At 45.1% G+C, this 23529-nt stretch overlaps 1 protein-coding gene across 6 annotated transcripts in view; it reads right to left on the reverse strand.

Annotated features, from left to right (window-relative positions):
* taok3a (TAO kinase 3a) overlaps window positions 1–20518 on the reverse strand; it is a 176873-nt gene extending 156355 nt beyond the window's left edge. For 4 of the 6 annotated variants that reach the window (XM_072496958.1, XM_072496968.1, XM_072496920.1 and 1 more), the window contains exon 1: window positions 20325–20518. The gene's annotated coding sequence lies outside the window, so the exon portion shown is untranslated. Of the gene's footprint in view, window positions 1–18042; window positions 18169–20324 lie in introns of all 6 variants that reach the window. The other 2 variants (XM_072496930.1, XM_072496948.1) reach the window with 1 other exon arrangement.
* Window positions 20519–23529: the final 3011 nt, after the last annotated feature.

The raw sequence follows: 23529 nt of genomic DNA on the forward strand, positions 1-23529 counted from the left end.
GAGGGTTAGCTACCCGGAGAGGCTGAATAGACTCGGATTGTTTTATTTAGAAAGACGGAGGTTGAGGGGTGACCTGATAGAGGTCAAAAGATTATGAGGGGCATGGATAGAGTGGATGAGCAGGAACTCTTTCCCAGGGTGGAGGGGTCATTCACCAGGGGGCAGAAGTTTAAAGCCCGTGGGGCAAAATTCAGAGATGTGTGAGGCAGGTTGTTTACACAGAGGGTGGTGCGTGCCTGGAACGCGTTGAGAGGAAAGGTTGTGGAAGCAGATACATTAACGGCGTTCAAAAGGCATCTTGACAAACACATGGATAGGATTAGTATAGAGGGATACGGAACAAGGAAGTGCTGAGGGTTTTAGCAAAGGTTGGTATCATGGCCGGTACAGGCTTGGAGGGCCAAAGGGCCTGTTCCTGTGCTGTAATGTTCTTTGTTCTTCATACCGTCTCCCTCCTTTCAGTTCTGATGAAGAATCCATGGACTTGGACCCTTAACTCGGTTTCCTTCCTGATGGATGCTGGCTGACCTGAGTTTTTCCAGCATCCTCTGTTCTTGTTTCAGATTCCAGCATCCAGAGTATTTTGCTTATTTTATTACACTTAAGCATATAATTGGATACAAAACAGGGCCGGGATTCTCCTACCCGGCGGGGCGGGGAAATCCAGCGTAATGGAGTGACAGGAACCACTCCGGCGTCGGGCCGTCCCAAAAGCAGCGGAATTCTCCACACCTTTAGGGGCCAAGCCCTCACCTTGAGGGGCTAGGCCCGCTCCGGAGTGATTTCCGCCCCGCCAGCTGGAAAGGCCTTTGGCGCCACGCCAGCCAGCGCCGAAAGGACTTCGCCGGGCGACGCATGCGCGGGAGCGTCAGCGGCCGCTCACGGCATCCCCGCGCATGCGCAGTGCGGGAGGTCTCTTCCGCCTCCGCCATAGTGAAGACCATGGCGAAGGCGGAAGAAAAAGAGTGCCCCCAGGGCACAGGCCCTCCCGCCGATCGGTGGGCCCCAATCGTGAGCCAGGCCACCATGGGCGCACCCCCCCCCCCCCCCCCCGGGCCAGATCGCCCCACGCCCCCGGAGCCCGCCCGCGCCGTCTGCTCCCACCGGTAAGGTAGGTGGTTCAATCCACGCCGGCTGGCGAGGGTTGACAGCGGCGGGACTTCAGCCCATCGCGGGCCAGAGAATCACCGGGGGGGGGGGGGGGCCGCCGACCGGTGCGGCACGCGACTCCCGCCCCCGCCGATTCTCAAGTGGTGGAGAATTCGGGACACGGCGGGGGCGAGATTCACGCCAGCCCCCGGCGATTCTCCGACCCGGCGGGGGAGTCGGAGAATCGCGCCCCAGATGTCAGACTGTACAGTAACCAAGTTTAGAATATTGCTCCTCAATGTTCTCTTCTCTCCTGAAGTTATTAGCCTAGATTTTTCAGTCAGCAAATGGTATTTGCCACTAACTTAAAAGAAAGCTTGCCAGCATGATCTCGCAAGCTCCTTGACATGGACTACTACTTTTGTTTTAAACTGTGGAATCTCTTGGTTTCTTCCTTTGAATAAATAATTGGGATGTCAAGATTACTTTTCAAAGAAAGTGACTGAATTTGACCAAGATCGCAAGAACCAGGGTTTATTTCTGGAGGGATAGAATTGAAAAATAAACTTGCGCTAAACTTTGTTCAGGCAACATATGGAGCACTGCATATAATTCTAGTCGTCATATTATAGAGACACTGGAGCTGGTGCAAAAAAGATTTCAGATAGAATCAATGAACGGTTATAGCCCATAGGAGGCCATTCTGCCAGTCTTCTGTGCCAGCTCTCTGCAACACCAAGTCGTCTGGTCCCACTTCCTTGCCCTTTCCTGTAACACTGCAAATTATCTCTCTTCAGGTACTTACCCAACTCCCTTTTGCAAACCTTAACCACAATCAGGCAGTGCATTCTAAATCCTAACTACTCAGATCCTAACCACAGACCATGAAAAGTGTTTTCCCTCATGTTGCTGTTGCTCTTATACCATCCGGATGTCATGTGGGTTTATAGGGGACTCTATAGTCAGGGGCACAGATAGTGCTGCTGTGGATGTGAAAGAGCCTCCAAGATGGTATGTTGCCTCCCAGGTGCCTGGGTCCAGGATGTCTCTGGACGGGCAGGGAGCGTGTTGAAGGGGGAGGGTGAACAGCTAGAGGATATGGTACAAACTAGTAATAATGACATTGGCAGGAAGAGTGACAAGGTCCTGGGCAGCACGGTGGCACAGTGGTTAGCACTGCTGCCTCACGGCACCGAAGTCCCAGGTTCAATTCAGGCTTTGGGTCACTGTCCGTGTGGAGTTTGTCACATTCTCCCAGTGTCTGCATGGGTTTTGCCCCCACAATCCAAAGATGTGCAGGGTAGGTGGATTGGCCACGCTAAATAAGTATTCACCAAAGAGAAGGAATTGGTAGATGTTGAGTCTGGAGAAGGGTGGGCAGATAGCCTGGGTCACATTGAGATCCAAAAAGACGAGGAGTTGGGCGTCTTGAAAAATATTAAGGTAGATAGGTCCGCAGAGCCTGATGGGATTTACCCCAGAATACTGAAGGAGGATGGATAGTCAGAGGCTTTTCCCCAGGGTAGAGGGGTCAATTACTAGGGGGCATAGGTTTAAGGTGAGAGGGGCAAAGTTTAGAGTAGATGTACGAGGCAAGTTTTTTACGCAGAGGGTAGTGGGTGCCTGGAACTCACTACCGGAGGAGGTAGTGGAGGCAGGGACGATAGGGACATTTAAGGGGCATCTTGACAAATATATGAATAGGATGGGAATAGAAGGATACGGACCCAGGAAGTGTAGAAGATTGTAGTTTAGTCGGGCAGTATGGTCGGCACGGGCTTGGAGGGCCGAAGGGCCTGTTCCTGTGCTGTACATTTCTTTGTTCTTTGTTCTTTGTTCTGAGGCTGGAGAGGAAATTGCTGAGGCCTTGACAGAAATCTTTGGATCCTCACAGTCTTCAGGTGATGTCCCGGAGGACTGGAGAATAGCCAATGTTGTTCTTCTGTTTAAGAAGGGTAGCAACGATAATCCAGGGAACTACAGGCCGGTGAGCCTTACGTCAGTGGTTGGGAAATTACTGGAGAGAATTCTTCAAGACAGGATTTACTCCCATTTGGAAGTAAATGGATGTATTAGTGAGAGGCAGCATGGTTTTGTGAAGGGGAGGTCGTGTCTCACTAACTTGATAGACTTTTTTGAGGAGGTCACAAAGATGATTGATGCAGGTAGGTCAGTGGATATTGTCTATATGGACTTCAGTAAGGCCTTTGACAAAGTCCCTCATGGTAGACTAGTACAAAAGGTGAAGACACACTGGATCAGGGGTGAGCTGGCAAGGTGGATACAGAACTGGCTAGGTCATAGAAGGCAGAGAGTAGCTATGGAAGGATGCTTTTCTAATTGGAGGGCTGTGACCAGTGGTGTTCCACAGGGATCAGTGCTGGGACCTTTGCTGTTTGTACTATATATAAATGATTTGGAGAAAAATGTAACTGGTCTGATTAGTAAGTTTGCAGACGACACAAAAATTGGTGGAATTGCGGATAGCGATGAGGACTGTCAGAGGATACAGCAGGATTTAGATTGTTTGGAGGCTTGGGCAGAAAGATGGCAGATGGTGTTGAATCCGGACAAATGTGAGGTAATGCATTTTGGAAGGTCTAATGCAGGTAGGGAATATACAGTGAATGGTAGAACCCTCAAGAGTATTGAAAGTCAGAGAGATCTAGGAGTACAGGTCCACAGGTCACTGAAAGGGGCAACACAGGTGGAGAAGGTAGTCAAGAAGGCATACGGCATGCTTGCCTTCATTGGCCGGGGCATTGAGTATAAGAATTGGCAAGTCATGTTACAGCTGTATAGAACCTTAGTTAGGCCACACTTGGAGTATAGTGTTCAATTCTGGTCACCACACTACCAGAAGGATGTGGAGGCTTTAGAGAGGGTGCAGAAGAGATTTACTAGTATGTTGCCTGGTATGGAGGGCATTAGCTATGAGGAGCGGTTGAATAAACTCGGTTTGTTCTCACTGGAACGAAGGAGGTGGAGGGGCGACCTGATAGAGGTCTACAAAATTATGAGGGGCATAGACAGAGTGGATAGTCAGAGGCTTTTCCCCGGGGTAGGGGGGTCAATTACTAGGGGGCATAGGATTAAGGTGAGAGGGGCAAGGTTTAGAGTAGATGTACGAGGCAAGTTTTTTTACGCAGAGGGTAGTGGGTGCCTGGAACTCGCTACCAGAGGAGGTGGTGGAAGCAGGGACAATAGTGACATTTGAGGGGCATCTTGACAAATACATGAATAGGATGGGAATAGAGGGATACGGACCCAGGAAGTGTAGAAGATTGTAGTTTAGTCGGGCAGCATGGTCGGCACGGGCTTGGAGGGCCGAAGGGCCTGTACCTGTGCTGTACTTTTCTTTGTTCTTTGTTCTCATTGGAAAAAAATGAATTGGGTACTCCAAATTTATTTTTAAAAAGAGTGACGAGGTCCTGCAGCAAGAGTTCATGTGGTTAGGTTAAATAATTAAAAAACACGACCTCTAGGGTTGTCATCTCAGGAATACTCCCAGTGCCATGTGCCAGTGAGGCTAGAAATTGGAAGATAGTACAGCTAAACAAGTGACTAAACAGCTGCCATTGGGATCTCATTCCAAGGCAGGTGGGACCTGTGTAAGAAGGACAAGTTACATCTAAACTGGATGGGCATAAATAGCCTGGCCGCGAGGTTTGCGAGTGTCACATGGGAGGGTTTAAACTGGTGTGGCAAAGGGGTGGGAACCGGAGCAATGGGTCAGAAAATGAAATAACTGAGGGGGAACTAGAGAATCGGGCCAGAAAGACTCAGAGGAAAAGCAAGCAAAAGGTGTTGCTGAACACAGTGGGACTGGTGGTCTGAAGTGCATTTATTTAAATGCGAGAAGTATAACAGGCAAGGCAGATGATGGTAGAGTTTGGATTAGTACTTGGAACTATGATGTTGTTGCCATTAGAGTTGGTTGAGGGAGGGACAGGATTGGCAGCTAAACATTCCAGGAATTAGATTTTCAGGTGGGATAGAGGGGGATGTAAAAGGGGTGAGGGAGTTGCACTGCTGGTTAAGGAGAATATCACAGCTGTACTACGGGAGGACACCTCAGAGGATTCATGCAACGAGGCAATATGGATATAGCTCAGGAATAGGAAGGGTGCAGTCACAATGTTGCGGGTTTACTACAGGCCTCCCAACAGCCAGCGGGAGGTAGAGGAGCAGATATGTAGGCAGATTTTGGAAAGGTGTAAAAGCAACAGGGTTATTGTTTTAACTTCCCCTATATTCACTGGGACGCACGGAGTGTTAAGGGCTTGGATGGGGCAGAGCATGCAAGGAGCATCCAGGAGGGCTTCTTGAAACAAATATGTAGATAGCCCAACTCGGGAAGGAGCCATACTGGACCTGGTATTGGGGAGTGAGCCCAGCCAGGTGGTTGAAGTTTCAGTAGGGGAGCATTTTGGGAACAGTGACCATAATTCAGTAAGCTTTAAGGTCTGGTTGGCTAAAGATTATAGTCCTCGGATGAAGGTGCTAAATTGGGGAAACGCTAATTCTAACAATATTAGGCAGGAAATGAGAATCTTAATTGGGGACGAATGCTTGAGGGTACATCAGTATCTGGCATGGGAGGCTTTCAAATGTCAGTTTTTTTTTTAAATTTAGAGTACCCAATTCCCCCCCCCCCAATTAAGGGGCAATTTAGAATGGCGAAGCCACCTACTCTGCTACTCTGAGTCGTGGGGGTGAGACACCCAGCCACGGGGAGAATGTGCAAACCCCATACGTACAGTGACTCAAGGCCAAGATCGAACCCAGGTCCCCAGCGCTGTGAGGCAGCAATGCTAACGATTGCACCACTGTGCCTCCCTTTCAAATGTCAGTTGATAGGAATTCAAGACCAGCATGTCCTGTGAGGCTGAAGGATAAGTATGGCATGTTTCGGGAACCTTGGATAACGAGGGATATTGTCAACCTAGTCCAAAAGAAAAAGGAAGCATTTCTAAGGGCTCGAAGGTTGGGAACAGACAAAGCCTGTGATGAATATAAGGAAAGTAGGAAGGAAATAAAGCAAGGAGTCAGGAGGAGGGCTAAAAGGGGTCACAAAAAGTCATTGGCAAACAGGATTAAAGGAAAAATCCCACGGCTTTTTATACATATATAAAGAGGGTAGCCAGGGAAAGGGTTGGCGCACACAAGGACAGGGGAGGGAATCTATGGTGGAGCCAGAGGAAATTGACAAGGGACTTAATGAGTACTTTGCATCAGTATTCACCAAAGAGAAGGACTTGGTGGATGATGAGTCTGGGGAAGGGTATGTAGATAGTCTGGATCACATGGAGATCAAAAAGGAGGTGTTGGGCATCTTGAACAACATTAAGGTAGATAAATCCTCAGGGCATGATGGAACCTACTCCAGAATACTGAGGAAGGCAAGGGAGGAAATTACTGGGTGCTTGAGAGAAATCTTTGTATCCTCACTGGCTACAGGTGAGGTCCCAAGGACTAGAGAAAAGTTAATACCATCATTCCTTTGTTTAAGAAGGGTAGCAAGGACAATCCAGGAAATCACAACCGGTGAGCTTTATGTCAGTGGTATGGTAATTACTGGAGAGGATTCTTCAAGACAGGATTTACTCCCATTTGGAAGCAAGTGGACATATTAGCGAGAGCCAGCATGGGTTTTTTTTGTTGGGGGGGGGGGGGGGGGGGGGGGGGGGGGGGGGGGGATCGTGTCTCACTAACTTGATCGAGTTTTTCAAGGAAGTGACGAAGATGATTCATGAAGGTAGGGCAGTGGATGTTGTCCACATGGATTTCATGGCAGACTGGTACAGAAGGTGAAGTCACACAGGATGGGTGAGCTGGCAAGATGGGACCTTTGCTGCTTTTAGCATATCTAAATGATTGAGGAAAATTTAACTGGTTTGATTAGTAAGTTTGCAGAAGACAAAGGTTGGTGAAATTGCGGATGGCGATGAGGACTGTCAGAGGATACAGCAGGATATAGATTGGTTGGAGACTTGGGCGGCGAGATGGCAGATGGGAGTTTAATCCAGACAAAGTGAGGTAATGCATTTTGGAAGGTCTGATACAGGTGGGAAATATACAGCAAATGGCAGAAGCCTTAAGAATATTGACAGGCAGAGGGATCTGGGTGTACAGGTCCACAAGTCACTGAAAATGGCTCTGCAGGTGAAGCAGATTGTCAAGTAGGCATACAGTATGTTTGCCTTCATCGGCTGGGGCATTGAATATAAAAGTTGGCAAGTCATGCAGCAGCTGTATAGAACCTGTTAGGCCACAAATGGAATGTAGTGTTCAATTTTGGTCGCCACACTACCAGAAGGATGTGGAGACTTTGGAGAGGGTACAGGGTTTATCAGGATATTGCTTGGTATGGAGGGCATTAGCTATGAGAGGTTGGATAAACCCAATTTGTTCTCACTGGAACGACAAGAGGTTGAGTTCGACCTGATGGAAGTCTACAAAATTATGAGGGGCATGGCCAGAGTGGATAGTCAGAAGCTTTCTCCCAGGATGGAAGAGTTGATTACCAGGAGACATAGGCTTATGGTGCAAGGGCAAAGTTGAGAGATGTGCACGAGGGAAGATTTCTTTTTTGACACAGAGGGTAGTGGGCGCTAGAACTCGCTGCTGTAGGAGGTGGTGAAAGCAGGTAAGATAGTGACGTTTAAGAGGCATCTTGACAAATACATGAATAGGATGGGAAAAGAGGCATACAGACCCCAGAAGTGTAGAAGGTTTTAGATTAGACGGCCAGCATGGTCGGCGCAGGCTTGGAGGGCCGAAGGGCATGTTCACGTGCTGTACTTACCTCTGTTGTTCTTTGTTCTTCAATCTCCCCATGTGACTGAAGTCCCTCTTCCTTGGTTCTATTCTCTTTTATTCCTCTCTTCCTTGAGTCTATTCTCTTTTATTCCTCTCTAAAACATTCATACCCTTCCTAAAGTCCAGTGTCCAGTATTGCACAAAATACTCCAGTTGATACAAACCAGTGTTTCATAAAAGGCGCATTATAATTTCCTTTATTTTGTACTCTTATCCCTGTATTTATAAAATCCAGGATCTCATAAGCTTTTAAACAATTTGTCCTGCTATCTTCAGTGATTTAAGCACCCCCCTCGGTTTATTTTCCTGCTTTTTCCCTACCCCCCCCCCCCTTTAGAATAGTGTCCGTTATTTTAAAATGCCTCTCCTCTTTCTTCCTACCACAATGCTTCACATCACACACTTCTGCAGCAAATTCAGTCTACCATGTGTCTGCCCATTCAACCAGCCTGTCTATACAATCATTATCCTGCGCAATCTTGCACCATCTGCAAATTTTGAAATGGTGCTCTGCAAACCCAAGTTTAGGTCATGAATATATTTTTTAAAGCATTGCTCTCCATACCAACCCCTGGGGAATGCCACTGCACACCTTCCTCCAAAGATGTGCAGGTTACGGCGATAGAGTGGGGGAGCGCGCCTAGGTAGGGTGCTCTTTCAGAGGGTCGCTGCAGACTCAAATGGGCCAAATGGCCTCCTTCGGCGCTGTAAAGATTCTATGTTTCTATGAATCCAACAAAAATAAACTCATTAACCACTACTGTCTATTTCCTGTCACTGAGCCAACTTTGTATCCATGTTGAAACTGTTGCGTTTTATTTCACGGCTTCAACTTTGTTGTTACGTGACTCTTATCAAATACCGTTTGGAATGCATACTCTATCAAATGCATGTGCACAACATCATTGCCTTAAAAAACTCAATAAACTTGATTTGCCTTTAACAAGACCATACTGGCTTTACTTAATTAACCCACGTGTCCAAGTGACTTAATTTTGTCCAAGACTATCGTTTCCGAAGGTTTCCCAACCACTGAGGTAATACTGATTGGTCTGTGGTTGCTGGGTTTATCTGGCACCCTTTTTGAACAACGGTGGCATTTTCTATTCTCCAATCCTCTGGAGGACTGCAAGATTGTTCCCGTCCTTTTACAATTTCCTCTGCAGGAAGCCATTCGGCCCATTGAGTCTGCACCAGCCCTTGGAAAGAGCACCCTACCCAAGCCCACATCTCCACCCTATCCCCATAACACAGTAACTCCACCCAAACATTTTGGACACGAAGGGCAATTTAGCATGGCCAATCCACCTAACCTGCACATCTTTGGACTGTGGGAGGAAAGCAGAGCACCCGGAGGAAACCCATGCAGACAAGGGGAGGACGTGCAGACTCTGCACAGACAGTGACCCAAGCCGGGATCGAACCTGTGCTAACCATTATGCTACTATGCCACCCCTGATAAATGTGAGATAGTATATTTTGGTGGGAAGAATAGAGAGGTCACTTATTACTTGGATGTGAGAGCTGGGGTAGAGAAACAGGAGGATCTCAGAGTAAATACAACAATTGCTAAAAGTTGCAGCACAGGTTTGCAGGGCCATAAAAAAAGCAACGGAAATCCTAATCTTTTTTTCCTTGAGAGATAGAACTGAAAAGTCAGGAAATTATGCAAAACATGTGCCAAATCTTGGTTGGACCACACTTTGTGCAAATGGTTGCCACATTTTAAAAAAGTATATGGTGGCATTGGAGGGTGCAGACAATATTTACAAGGTTGATACCTTAAATGCGTGAATATAAAAACCAGGAAAGGACGCACAAGCTGGGTCTCTTTTCTCTTGGAAAAAGGAATGCCGAGTGACCTAGCAGAGACATGAATTAGAAGGAGTAGGCCACCAGGCCCTACAAGCCTGCCCCGCCATTCAATATGATGATGGTTGATCTATGCCGGCCTCAACTCCTTTTCTGCGCCATTTCTCCATAGCCCTCTATTTCTCTATCTATCAAACATTTATTCACCTCCACTTTTAAAAACTTCTAATGATCCAGCCTCCACCACCGTCCAGGGAGTAACCATAATCTGCAACAAGAAATTTCTACACACCTCAATTTTAAATGACCGGTCCTATCTTATAGCTATGTCTCCTTGTTTGAGACTCTTCCACTAGTGAGAACATGTCACTAGCTACCCTGTCAAACCCCCTCAGGATCATGTATGTTTGAATAAGGTCACCCCCCACTCTTCTGAATTCCAAGGAACATAGCCAACCTATTTAGTCTCCCTTGATCGTACAACCCTCTCATCCCAGGAGTTAGCCTGGTGAATCGCCTTTGGACTTCCTCCAATGTTACCATATCCTTTTTTAGGTACGAGGATCAAAACTGTATGCAGTATTCCATTTGAGGCCTCAACACCCTGTACAATTGCAACAAAACCTTATTTTTAAACTTTGCAATAAAGGCCAAATTGTTGTTTGCCTCAACTACTTGTGGCACCTGCCTGCTAACTTTTTGTGATTCATGCACTCGAACACCTAAATCCCTCTTAACTTCACTCACATGCAGTCTCTCTCTATTTAGATAACAATCTGCCCTATGATTCCTCCTATCGAAGTGCATAACCTCATACTTCCCCAAATTAAACTGCATTTGCCAGGTTTTCACCCAGTCATCCAGTCTATCTGTGTATCCGTTACAGAATCACAATATCCTCTCACAACTTGCTCTTCCAAGCTTTGACAAATTTGGAAACCTTATATTCGGTACCTTCCTCCAGGTCATTAATGTATACATTTGCAGGTCAAGTACTGATACCTGCGGTACTCCACTGGTTACATCTTTCCACTTGAAAAATGGCCTATTTATTCCAACTCTGTTTTCTTTCTGACAGCCAGTTTACAATCCATGCTAACACGAATCCTCCAATTCCATTGGCTTTTACTTTATGCACCAGTTTCTTATGCGGCACCTTGTCAAATATATTTTGGAAATCTAAATTAATTACATCTGCAGGTTCCCCTCTGTCTACTCTCCGTTAGATCCTCAAAGATTTTGAGCAAACTTGTCAAACATGATTTACCCTTCATAATCCATGCTGACCATTTGATTATAATCAGCTTTCCTAAATAATTAGCGGTTTCCTCTTTGATTATTGACTCCAGCATCTTGTCAATAATGATGTTAAACTAACTGGCCTATAGTTCCCTGCCTTCTGCCTTTCTCCCTTTTTGACCAAGGGGGTCATATTGACTGTTTTCCAATACCATTCCGGAATTTAGCGAGTTACGAAAAATTTCAACCCTAGTTTTTGATAGAGTAGATACAGGAGGACTGTTTGTTCTTGTGGGCAAGAGCATAACAAGAGGCCATCATTATAAAATAGTTGCCAAGAGATCCAATAGCGAATTCAGAGGAAATTTCTTTACCCAGAGAGTGGTGAGAATATGGAACTCATGACCACAGGTAGCTGAAGTAAATAGTATAGATGTATTTCAGGGAAAGCCAGACAAGCGTAGGAGGGAGAATGGAAACAATAATAGACTTAGATGAGAAAAGATGGGAGGGGTTCAAGTGAAGCATAAATGCCGACATGGACTGAATGGGCCAAAAGGTCTGTTTCTGTGCCAATTATCCTATGTAATTTACAAGGTTGATATCTTAAATGTGTGATTTATACATATTTATGTAATTACACGTAATGTGTAATTTAACCCTTCTCGTTCCAGTATTATTAATGAAATGGTGCTGCAAACTCTCTCTGGCCAATAGCTCCTGAGGCATGGTGTCTAAAACTTAACAAAATAAGTATGATGGTTTCTGACCAAGGATCTGTACAACTCGTGCACAACTTCCTCCCCTTTGCATTTCAACCCTTAAACACAAAGGCCAGCATTCCATTAGCCGTTTTTGTCTCACTCATTCACAAAAGCAGAGAAACAATTTAGCTGAAGTGTAATATTGTGACAGACCAGAATCAAAGTTAACATTGGTTCATAAACTACAAATCTTCACATTCTAAAGTGTGTAATTGGAAATAATGAAGTCAACCGTACACAATTCTTCACAAGATACAACACATGATTGTTATTAAAGCCATAATCCGTCATTCTTTTTCAACCAGAAGTTGGGAGTACTGCAATAGGCCATCATTCATTTGCTGATGCCAAGAGATTTTTTTGCTAAAGAGCAGAGTGTAAAAACATCTTAAAAAAAACAAGATTCAATTCGACACTGAAAGCCGTTTCAGCAAAATCATCCAACTCAATGTTCGTATTTTATGGATATTCTAGTTTAGAAATTTCACAAATTTCAGAAGTCGTGGATGACAAAGTAATCAATGCTGAGGTAAACTACAACAAATTACAGCAGGAGAATCATACAATTGCAGAATGGCAAGCTAATTAGCGAAGTTCAAAACAAAAAATTTGCTTGTAGCAGCAATTGTCATGTTATTCTCATAGGCTTAAATAATGAGCACAACTACACTTATGTAACTAAAATATAGTGCAAACCCAAAAACTTAAAACACAACAATTTCAGCTCGTCATATTTTTGTCTTTCCCCCCACCCCCAAAGTGGCTCAAACTAACATTCAACTGAATGGGCAACACATCAAAAAAATACATAATTCTTCCAAATTCAAAGGGGAAAAAAAACAAGCTTACGGAGTTTTGCATGCTTCATTTCAATTTCATTGTTCGGCATAAGTAGCACAAAACACTGGGCCCTAGAATGCATGGCTGTTGCTTAAACAAGTAAAACATTCTCATTGCATCTTTCCACATCTCCACCTCCCATTTGGCTATTCCTCCAGTTACACTATTTCCCTCTGTATTTAAGTTAAACTTCTTAGCTTCATCTTTGGGCCACTCAAGCCAAATATTCTATGCATACTTACATACCTTTTTCAAAGTTCATTTTTACAGGATGTGGGCTTCGCTAGCTAGGCGAGCATTTGATGCCCATCCCTAGTTGAGAACGTAGTGATTACCTCCCTTCCTGAACTGCTGCAGTCCTTGTGATGGTAGGTACACCTACTGTGCTTTTAGGGCGAGAGTTCCAGGATTTCGACCCAGCAACAGTAAAGGAACGGCAACATATTTCCAAGTCAGGATGGTGAGTAACTTGGGAGGAAAACTTCCAGGAGATGGTTTTCTGCCCTTGTCCTTCTAGGTGCTAGTGGCAGAGGGTTTGCAAGGTGCTGCCAAAGGAGCCTCGAGTTTCTGCACTGCATCTTGTGGATGGTACACACTGCTGCTACTGAGTCGGTGGTGAAGGAAGTAAGGGGTGCCGATCAAGCTGGCTGTTTCGTCCTAGATGGCGTCAAGTTTCTTGAGTGTTGTTGGAGTGCACTCATCCAGACAAGTGGGGAGCATTCCATCACACTCCTAACTTGTGCCTTGTAAATGGCGGAAGGCTTTGGGGAGTCAGGAGGCGAGTTACTCCCCGCAGGATTCCTAGGCTTTTCACCTGCTCTTGTCGCCACAGTATTTATGTGGCTATTCCAGTTCAGTTTCTGGTCAGTGATAACCCCCAGGATGTTGATACTGGGGGATTCAGTGATGGTAATGCCATTGCATATCAAGCAGCGATGGTTTGATTCTCTCTTATTAGAGATGGGTCATTGCCTGCCACTTGCCTGGCATGAATATTACTTGCCACTTGTCAGCCCAAGCCTGCATATTGTACAGGTTTTGGCTGCATTTGTACGTGGATGGCTTCAGAGACTGAGGCTTCACGAATGGTGTGGAACATTGTGTAATTATCAGCGACACATCCCCACATCTGACCTTGCATTGAAAGGAAGGTCATTGATGAAGAAGCTGAAGATGGTTGGGCATGGGTAACTACCTTGAGGAACCCCTGCAGTGCTGTCCAGGACCAAGATGACTGAGCTTCAAAGCTTCAACAACAGCAACCATCTTCCTTTGTGCTAGATATGACTCCAACCAGTAGAGTTTTCCCCCTGATTTCCATTGACTCCAGTTTTGCTAGGGTTCCTTAATGTCATACTCGATCAAATGCTGCCTTGAGGTCAAGAGCAGTCACCCTCACCTCTGAAATTTTGCTCTTTTGTCCATGTTTGAACCAAGGCTGTAATGTGGTCAAGGGCTGAGCAACCCTGGTGGAACCGAAACTGAGCATCAACGAGCAGGTTATTGCTAAGTGTCGCTTGATAGCACCATTAATGACCCATTTCATCACTTTACTGATGATAGAGAGTAGACTGATAGGGCAGTTACTTGGCCAGGTTGGATTTGTCCTGCTGTGTGTGCAGGACATACCTGGGCAATTTTCCACATTGCCGGGTAGATACCAGTGCTGTAACTGTACTGGAACAGCTTGGCTAGGGGCGTGGCAGGTTCTGGAGCACAAGTCTCTAGTACTATTGCCGGAATATTGTCAGGGCCCCTAGCCTTTGCAGAATCCAGTGCCTTCAGCCTTTTCTTGTTATCACGTTGAGTAAATCAAACTGGCTGAAGACTGGCTGGCATCTGTGATGCGGGGGACCTTTGGAGGAGACCGAGATGGATCATCCACTCGGCACTTTTGTCTCAAGATTATTGAGAATGCTTCAGCCTTATCTTTTGCATTGATGTAGTGGACTCTTCCATTATTGAGGATGGGGATATTTGTGGAGTCTCCTCCTCCAGTGAGTTGTTTAATTGTCCACTACCATTCACAACTGGATGTGGCAGGACTGTAGAGCTTAGATCTAATCTGTTGGTTCACTGAGCTCTGGCTACCCAAAGCTAATAAGTAATTTTCCCAAAAGCCAAGCATTATTTACAGAAATCAGAGCACAGCAATAATGGCTGTTTTAAATAGGATTCAGCATATACTGACACTGGACAAATTTTTTTTTTTTTTTTTTTAATATAAATTTACAGTACCCAATTATTTTTTTCCAATTAACAGGCAATTTAGCGTGGCCAATCCACCGAACCTGCACATCTTTGGCTTGTGGGGGTGAAACCCACACAGACACGGGGAGAATGTGCAAACTCCACACGGATTCAAACCCGGGTCCTCAGCGCCCTAGTTCCAGCGCTAACCACTGCGCCACGTGCCGCCCCTAACACTGGACAAATCTAATCACGAGGTAAAAGTGGGAATTTAAAAAGTCTCTTTCAGAAACTATTATTGCTCTCATTTCAACAATTGAAATACGTACTTCATTACAGTAAGTTCAACAGGCATGATTTCAATGTGCCTGTAAGAAATGATTCACCAAGCAAGCAGTTTGAGCCAGCTCTATAGCCTTTTGAAAAATATGCGATACACAATATCCAGTACGTAAACACAGCTAATATTTTTACTCAGTATTTTATCAGAAAATGAATCACTGATGCAACAGGTACAATTACAATTGGGATTTGAAGAACAGTTGAATAAAAAAATCATTTATCTGCATAAAAACGCAAATAAACTCAACAGATCACACCCTACTCAATAAAGGTTTTTAAAAATATGTTATTTACCCCGAGACAAGGAAGTTCCTGTCTGAGTCAACCATTGTGTACTGGAAACACTATTATAATGAAACCTCTCAAAACATCAGGAATAACCTGGTCAGTTATATTAAGTTTTTAACTCTTGTTAAACTTTATTCATTATTAAGCTGGGCTCCCAAATTCAGCTGCATAACAAGGAGTGCACTCCACTGGGGCATTAGATGTAGCACAAGGCACCAGGTAAACAAATTTTTCCAATTTCCTAAATCATTCAAACCCCCAGAAAACTTTTACCGAACTTGCATCTTTTTTCATTGACTTTCATCATTTGAGATAGGAACTGGTGAAAAGAAACATTTTTATTGGCTGAAAACAAACTTTTTTTAAATGTTGAAGGCACAGATACAGCAAGTTCAATCTTGGATACACGTGTCTCAAATCGGTCCGACTGATAGATCAGAAGAAACCGTTCCTATTGACAAAAGGATGAAGAACCAGGGACAATGACTTCAGTGGTTATCACTGTTGCTTCACAGCACCAGGGTCTCAAGTTCGATTCCCAGCTTGGGTCACTGTCTGTGCGGAGTCTGCACGTTCTCCCAGTGTCTGCATGGGTTTCCTCCGGGTGCTCCGGTTTCCTCCCACAAGTCCCGAAAGACATGCTGTTAGGTGAATTGGACATTCTGAATTCTACCTGTGTACCCAAACAGGCGCCGGAAAGTGGCGACTAGGGGCTTTTCACAGTAACTTCATTGCAGTGTTATGTGTGCCGACTTGTGACACTAATAAAGATTATGATTAAGGTGAATAGCAAGATCTCGAGGTAACATCAGGAATATTCCTGGGAATTTTTATGCAAAGAGCTGTTAGGATCTGGAATGCACTGCCCGAGTGTGATGGAAGCAGATTCAATCATGGCTTTCAAAGGGGAATTGGATAATTACCCAAACAGAAAACAATTGCAGGGCTACAGGGAAAAAGGGCAGGAGAGTAGGACTAACTGAGTTGCTCCAACAGAGAACCAGTACTGAATGGTGGTGTCTAATCTAAGACAGCTTTGACAAAGAGTCATCCAAACTCGAAACGTTAGCTCCATTTTCTCTCCACAGATGTTGTCAGGCCTGCTGAGATTGTCCAATATTTTCTATTTTTATTTCAGATTCCAGAATCCGCAGTAATTTGCTTTTATTTATTCTAAGACAATGTTGGACATAACTAGAAGAGAAGTTAAGCACCAGTTTTCACTATATATTATTTGGCAGGCTAATCAAGGAGCAGTACTTCAAGGATCCCCCCAACCCACTAACCAAATGAAGTTTAACGTCAGTCTAAAGCCGAAAGTATTTTTGTAAGAGAATTAACAGCAGTCGTCATACTCTGGATGGAAGTAGGCTTTGTGTTGTGGAAGAGCAGATAGGGATAGAGGTTCACAAGACATTCAAGGCAGCATCTCAAGTTTATGTGACTAAAATAGTTGGCATAACTCTAAATTTTAATTCAAGAAGCAGAGAATATACCATTATGATATAGTTATTAGCCCAAAAAACGTAACACTTTGCGACTGCAAGTGTACATACCAAATCTATTTCAAAATTCATGTTAAAGGTGAGAAAAATTCACAATTGTGAAGTATGGAGAAAAACCACAAACATCTCCAGCAGATCAGCGTGAAAAGATTCTATGTTAATCTCCAGCAGATCAGCGTGAAAAGCACAACTCTTCAGTAAATGAAGAATGAAGCAGCACTGCACATGATGCAAACTGAACAGCAAACTAAATCTGCACAATGCAGATCTTAGTTACACTGGTTCATTTTTCATGCTGAAAGATTTGAAGCTGCAAAGTGCTCAAATCTCAGTTAATAGTACGGCATGTAATGCTCAACACGACAGAAAAACTAGTGAGACTGCTAAACAAATGCACTAGGCTGGTATGAGAAACATAAAAATTAAATAGACTTAACATTGATGATTTAATTTGTTAAAACAATACAGAATATGGGGCAGTGTATCTGAACTGTTTAAAATCACAAAGCGTGAGCCAGGGTATAGATAAGCAGACTGTAGTTGAGCAGCCACAGACACAAGATTAAATGCAAGTTTTAGAACAGAAGACAAGAAAAAAATCTCACAAAGTTGTGATGCCTTGGAATTTATTTGCAGGATTAGTGATTGGTAGAAACTATGTCAACAATCAAGATTAAATTGGATACATTGATGAAAGGAAAAGGGAGGAAGGGATTTGGAGAAAGGCAAGTAGATGAGATTAGAACTGTTTGCTCACTTGGAAGATAAAAGTCGACAAACCTGTTTGTGTTGCAATTTCTATCTATTCGTATTTTTTTTTTTTTTAAAAGGAAAAAGACAGTAAAGCAATTGAAGCAGGTAAACCAGAGTCTGAAATAATTCTCCTTTGCAGCAAAATTATTTGATTGCATATCTGTACATCTCATAATTGCTGTCAAGATTACAAATTCATAGTACACATTAATGCAAGCCTAATCCTATATTCAAGATCATGATTTTAGAATCCTGAATAAGTTTCTTTTCGAGTACTTTCTTCTTTTCATATAAATTCTCCACGTGATACCATTCTCCAAAAGAGATATTGATGTTTCTAAAGCATGGCTTCCCAAACTGCGGTTTACAACCTTTGATGGAGTTGCAAGGATGCCTACCTGAAGGTAACAATCCTGGCTGGGGGGAGGAGATTGCCCAGTCTGGAGGGCTCTGGCTGGACAGTCCTGGACCCACTGAATCAATGCCGCCAAACAGCAAGAGGTGGATGACGATTCCAAAGTGCCCTTTAACATCAGAAACCCATTTTTAGTGGAGTGGGCCGAGGATGTGCGTGGGTAGAGGCCAACAGGTGTAACTCAATCACTGACCATGCTGGAAAAAGGTGTTTAAGCCACTGAACCCGGACGTTACATGGTGGCTTGAAACTTTATTGTATTGCTGGTCGTGTTTGCCTTGCACAGGCTCTTGCCCAGACTGGCGACTCTGCTTTACAGGCATCAGCAACCAGAAATATGCATTAGGAGGAGTAGGCTACTCAGCTTAGCTCAAAAATATAATGGCTGTACTGATTTTAACGTCACTTCCCACCTACCTCAGAAAAAAAGGGGAAGAAGGGGAGGAAAAGCTAGTGCGAGAGCAGAAGGGAGGTAGGAAGAAAAGCGGTCAAGTGGGGGGGGGGGGGGGGGGGGGAGAGAGAGAGAGAGAGAGAGAGAGAGAGAGAGAGAAATGTGGGATGACAGATTGGTGTGTCGGGTGAATGGGTTTGGGAAGTGGAGTTTGTGTGTCTGTATGTATGGTATGGGGGGGGAGAAAACAGTGAGAGGTGTTGTGAGAAGGGGCACATGCGTCCCATGGGGAAAAGGGGGGTAGATTACAATGTGTGGTGGGGGTCAGGAAGAGGGATTTCATGGAGTCCATCATCCAGAAATATGGAGAGCTTGGTAGAAAGGTACACGAGCACATAAAATAACAGCTTTACAAAGTACTTAAAAACAGATTTTCATTTATATCATCCATATTTTGATCTAAACTAGGAACAATTTATATGACGTTACTGTGCTGCTTTACTGCGGTTTTGTTTTGGCATCCGGGGTCATGTTAATTTTCAGGTGATAGATCGTGGTCACCTTGGAAAGTAGTTTGGGAAGCACTGCTCCAATGGCAGTTGCAATCACAAATAATTATGCACATACAATATATCTAGGTGGATATACTTAACATTGTCTGCCAGAATATGTCCCCAATGTAATTTCAACGTGGCTGTTGTGATGCAGATAGAATGTACAATAAAACCAATGTAAAATTCCACCTGAATGTACATCACATGACAATAAAGATCAACTTGACAGCAGGGATAGGTGGCACATTATAACTTATTCAATTCTCCCAAATAGAACAAATCATCCTGCAAATTATAAACTTGTTGCAAATTATAGCAGAGAAAAAAAAAGTTTAAAGTTTATTGCGCAGTTGCACACAATCTTCCTACTGAATGGCATTTGAAAAGGCGTCACATTGCACAGCTAAGCGGCTGACGGAACAGGTGACCCTATTGAAAACGTCCCGCAGCAAGACTGCGAGCAGTCAGAAATACCGGGCATGCAATGTGGAAAAGTCCTCCCAATCAGTGCAGACCGGTGCGACTGTAAACCGAAACTAAAAAAGAGCCGAGGGAGACGTACACGGTCGTGCCCAGGGGCACCGGATGGCTGAGCGAAAATAGGGGGAAATGCAGAGCTGCCCTCACCCCACGATTTTATTATACCCAATACCCTGATGCATCCCAATGCGCCAAGGCATCCAACCACTGTATACTTGGAGGGTCAGTGGTCACCTGGTCCGCAAACATTAACTGGGGGGGGGCGGGGGCATGTTGGTTGAGAATACCAGCAGCCTCTGCCAGCTCCGCCGCCAGCGCATCAACACAGACAGACTCTCCTACTATTGATTTACAGTAAACCAGAAATGAATAAAGCCTCCGCCCGCGGGTCGCTGAGGAGCAACATGGGGAGTTCGCAACCCTCCCTCCAAACAGCTCTTGGGAGCACGAGCCCCTCCCCACTCGGCTGACCCCAGAGACGGGACCGGTGGGGTGCACAGGGAACTTACACTCACTCCCCCGGTAACATCCGTTCACCGCGCCCCCGGGCCAACACGTTCTCTCCGCCCGCACCTCGCGGGACGGAGACACTCGCTACCTCGAACCGACGCCCTCCTCCCGACCCCCCTCCAACAGTTGCCCCGCTTCACTCCACCCACCCAAAAAAGACACCGACTCCCCGGTGTAAAGGGCCCCGATTGAGGGAGGGGGTGAGGAATCTTTGCTCTTCTCTCTCTCTCGTGTTCAGGCACAGCCCGCCCCTGTTTACCGCCTTCCCGGGGGGGGGGGGGGGGGGGGTTATTGCCGCCGGTTAGCTCCCACCCTCCGGTTTTTACTCACCTCGCTTTCTCTCTCGGACACGGAGCGCAGTTCGACTTCCTGGTGAAGGCCAAACGGCGCAGGCGGAAACGCATCTAGTGGCGCTCCTCCTCCGGGTGACTGGCAGCAGCTCCTTCCCTCCCCGCCCAGTGTTGTCACCGAGATCCCGGCGCCCGCTACCGCTCACCACAACCGACACTTTCTCGCCACCACCAATATGGCCGCCCGCCGCCACCCTCCCTCCGGCCGCCTCCCTCCTCCTCCGGCCGCCTCCCTCCTCCTCCGGCCGCCTCCCTCCTCCTCCTCCCGCCGCCTCCCTCCTCCTCCTCCTCCTCCCGCCGCTGCCTCCCTCCTCCTCCTCCTCCTCCTCCTCCCGCCGCTGCCTCCTTCTCCTCCTCCCTCCCGCCAAAGAAACCCCGGGCGTTCCGCAAGAGAATACTCCCTGGCACACACCCCACCTCTGCCCTGAACCGTACAGGCAGTGACCGTTCTGCAGGTTACTGGCTGGATGGAGCACTCACTCGAATGAAGTGAAGTGCTGCTGATTTAGAGGGGGAAAAAATAAAACGAAAGCGAAATTAACTTTTCGGGATGTTGTCCCTTTTGTATTATTTAAATGAGTTCACACCACATGTTTCATTTTCAATCTCAAACCAAAGTGAGTGAAATGAGTTAAGTACAGGTCAACCATGATCTAATTTGAATGGCCTACTGTTGCCATAGCCTTAGGCAAAGTTTTAATTTCATATTCCAATAACTGCATAAAGACATTCAAATGCATCATTATTTATTAACTCTTGTTCCCTGTAGGGCAACACGGTGGTGCAGTGGTTCGCACAGCTGCCGAGGTCCCAGGTTCGACCCCAGCTCTGGGTGACTCCATGTGGAGTTTGCACATTCTCCCCGTGTTTGCGTGGGTTTCACAACCCAAGGAGGTGCAGGGTAAGTGGATTGGCCATACTAAATTGCCCCTTAATTGGAAAAAATGAATTGGGTACTCTAAATTTATTTTTTTAAACCTCTTGTCCCTCTGTCCACATTTTCAAAATCCACAATGTCCTTGATTTTTCAATGCTTTGCCAACCAAGCTTGAACAAATTTCCATCAGATAATAATTCCAGAAGTCATTTCCAAAAGCCTTAATCCACATGTCCCTTTTAAAAGGTACGTATTATTTAAGATGGAAGTATAAAACAAGGGAACATAATTTAAATCAACATAGGTTATAATCAGTGATCATGTTAGAGATTATTGGAGCAACTTTAACATCAAAATACCTTCGTTACATTCCAGAGGAAACATTGACAACATGAAAGTCACATTTCCCCATTTTATTTTCTTTGAAAGGGAATGTATGTTATTTTCAAACTGAAATTGGAAAATTTATAATGGTAAATATTTACCGTGATGCAGAAATGGTGAAAGTGTTTGTGACATCATTATTTGTTACTTCAATGCATTGCACATTTAAAAGAAAATAAACAGTTCTGACGCAGGGGTACATCTAAAACATTAACTTCCTTTTATCTTGCAAGATTCTGACTGGACCTGCTTTCTCTATTCAACACTTTCTGTTTTTGTTTCAAATGAATAGCAAATAAAGTGTTGACTCTGATGTAATTTAATTAATGGAGATCTTAAATTGTATTAACAATGCACTGCAAAGTCAGGAGGGCTAAAGGGGGTCACGAAAAATCATTGGCAAATAGGGTTAAGGAAAATCCCAAGGCTTTTTACACGTACATAAAAAACAAGAGGGCAGCCAGGGAAAGGGTTGGCCCACTGAAGGATAGGCAAAGGAATCTATGTGTGGAGCCAGAGGAAATGAGCAAGGTACTAAATGAATACTTTGTATCAGTATTCACCAAAGAGAAGGAATTGGTGGATGTTGAGATGGAGAAGGGTGTGTAGATAGCCTGGGTCACATTGAGATCCAAAAAGAAGAGGTGTTGGGTGTCTTGAAAAATATTAAGGTAGATAAGTCCCCAGGGCCTGATGGGATCTACCCCAGAATACTGAAGGAGGCTGGAGAGGAAATTGCTGAGGCCTTGACAAAAATTTTTGGATCGTCACTGTCTTCAGGTGATGTCCCGGAGAGAATAGCCAATGTTGTTCCTTTGTTTAAGAAGGGTCGCAAGGATAATCCAGGGAACTACAGGCCGGTGAGCCTTATATCAGTGGTAGGGAAATTACTGGAGAGAATTCTTCGAGACAGGACTTACTCCCATTTGGAAGCAAATGGATGTATTAGCGAGAGGCAGCATGGTTTTGTGAAGGGGAAGTCGTGTCTCACTAACTTGATAGAGTTTTTCGAAGAGGTCACAAAGATGATTGATGCAGGTAGGGCAGTGGATGTTGTCTATATCGACTTCAGTAAGGCCTTTGACAAGGTCCCTCATGGCAGACTGGTACAAAAGGTGAAGTCACACGGGATCAGGGGTGAGCTGGCAAGATGAATACAGAACTGGCTAGGTCAAAGAAGGCAGACAGTAGCAATGGAAGGGTACCTTTCTGATTGGAGGGCTGTGACTAATGGTGTTCTGCAGGGATCAGTGCTGGGACCTTTGCTGTTCGTAGTATATATAAATGATTTGGAGGAAAATGTAACTGGTCTGATTAGTAAGTTTGCAGACGACACAAAGGTTGGTGGAATTGCAGATAGCGGTGAGGACTGTCAGAGGATACAGCAGGATTTAGATTGTTTGGAGACTTGGGCGGAGAGATGGCAGATGGAGTGTAATCCAGACAAATGTGAGCCAATGCATTTTTGAAGGTCTAATGCAGGTAGAGAATATACAGTGAATGGTAGAACCCTCAAGAGTATTGACAGTCAGAGATATCTAGGTGTACAGGTCCACAGGTCACTGAAAGGATCAACAAAGGTGGAGAAGGTAGTCAAGAAGGCATACGGCATGCTTGCCCTCATTGGCCTGGGCATTGAGTATAAGAATTGGCAAGTCATGTTGCAGCTGTATAGAACCTTAGTTAGGCCACACTTGGAGTATAGTGTTCAATTCTGGTCGCCACACTACCAGAAGGATGTGGAGGCTTTAGAGAGGGTGCAGAAGAGATTTACCAGGATGTTGCCTGGTATGGAGGGCATTAGCTATGAGGAGTGGTTGAATAAATTTGGTTTGTTCTCACTGGAACGATGGAAGTTGAGGGGCGACCTGATAGAGGTCTACAAAATTATGAGGGGCATAGACAGAGTGGATAGTCAGAGGCC

This window comes from Scyliorhinus torazame, chromosome 1 (assembly GCF_047496885.1).
Source record: "Scyliorhinus torazame isolate Kashiwa2021f chromosome 1, sScyTor2.1, whole genome shotgun sequence".
Classification (NCBI taxonomy): Eukaryota; Metazoa; Chordata; class Chondrichthyes; order Carcharhiniformes; family Scyliorhinidae; genus Scyliorhinus; species Scyliorhinus torazame.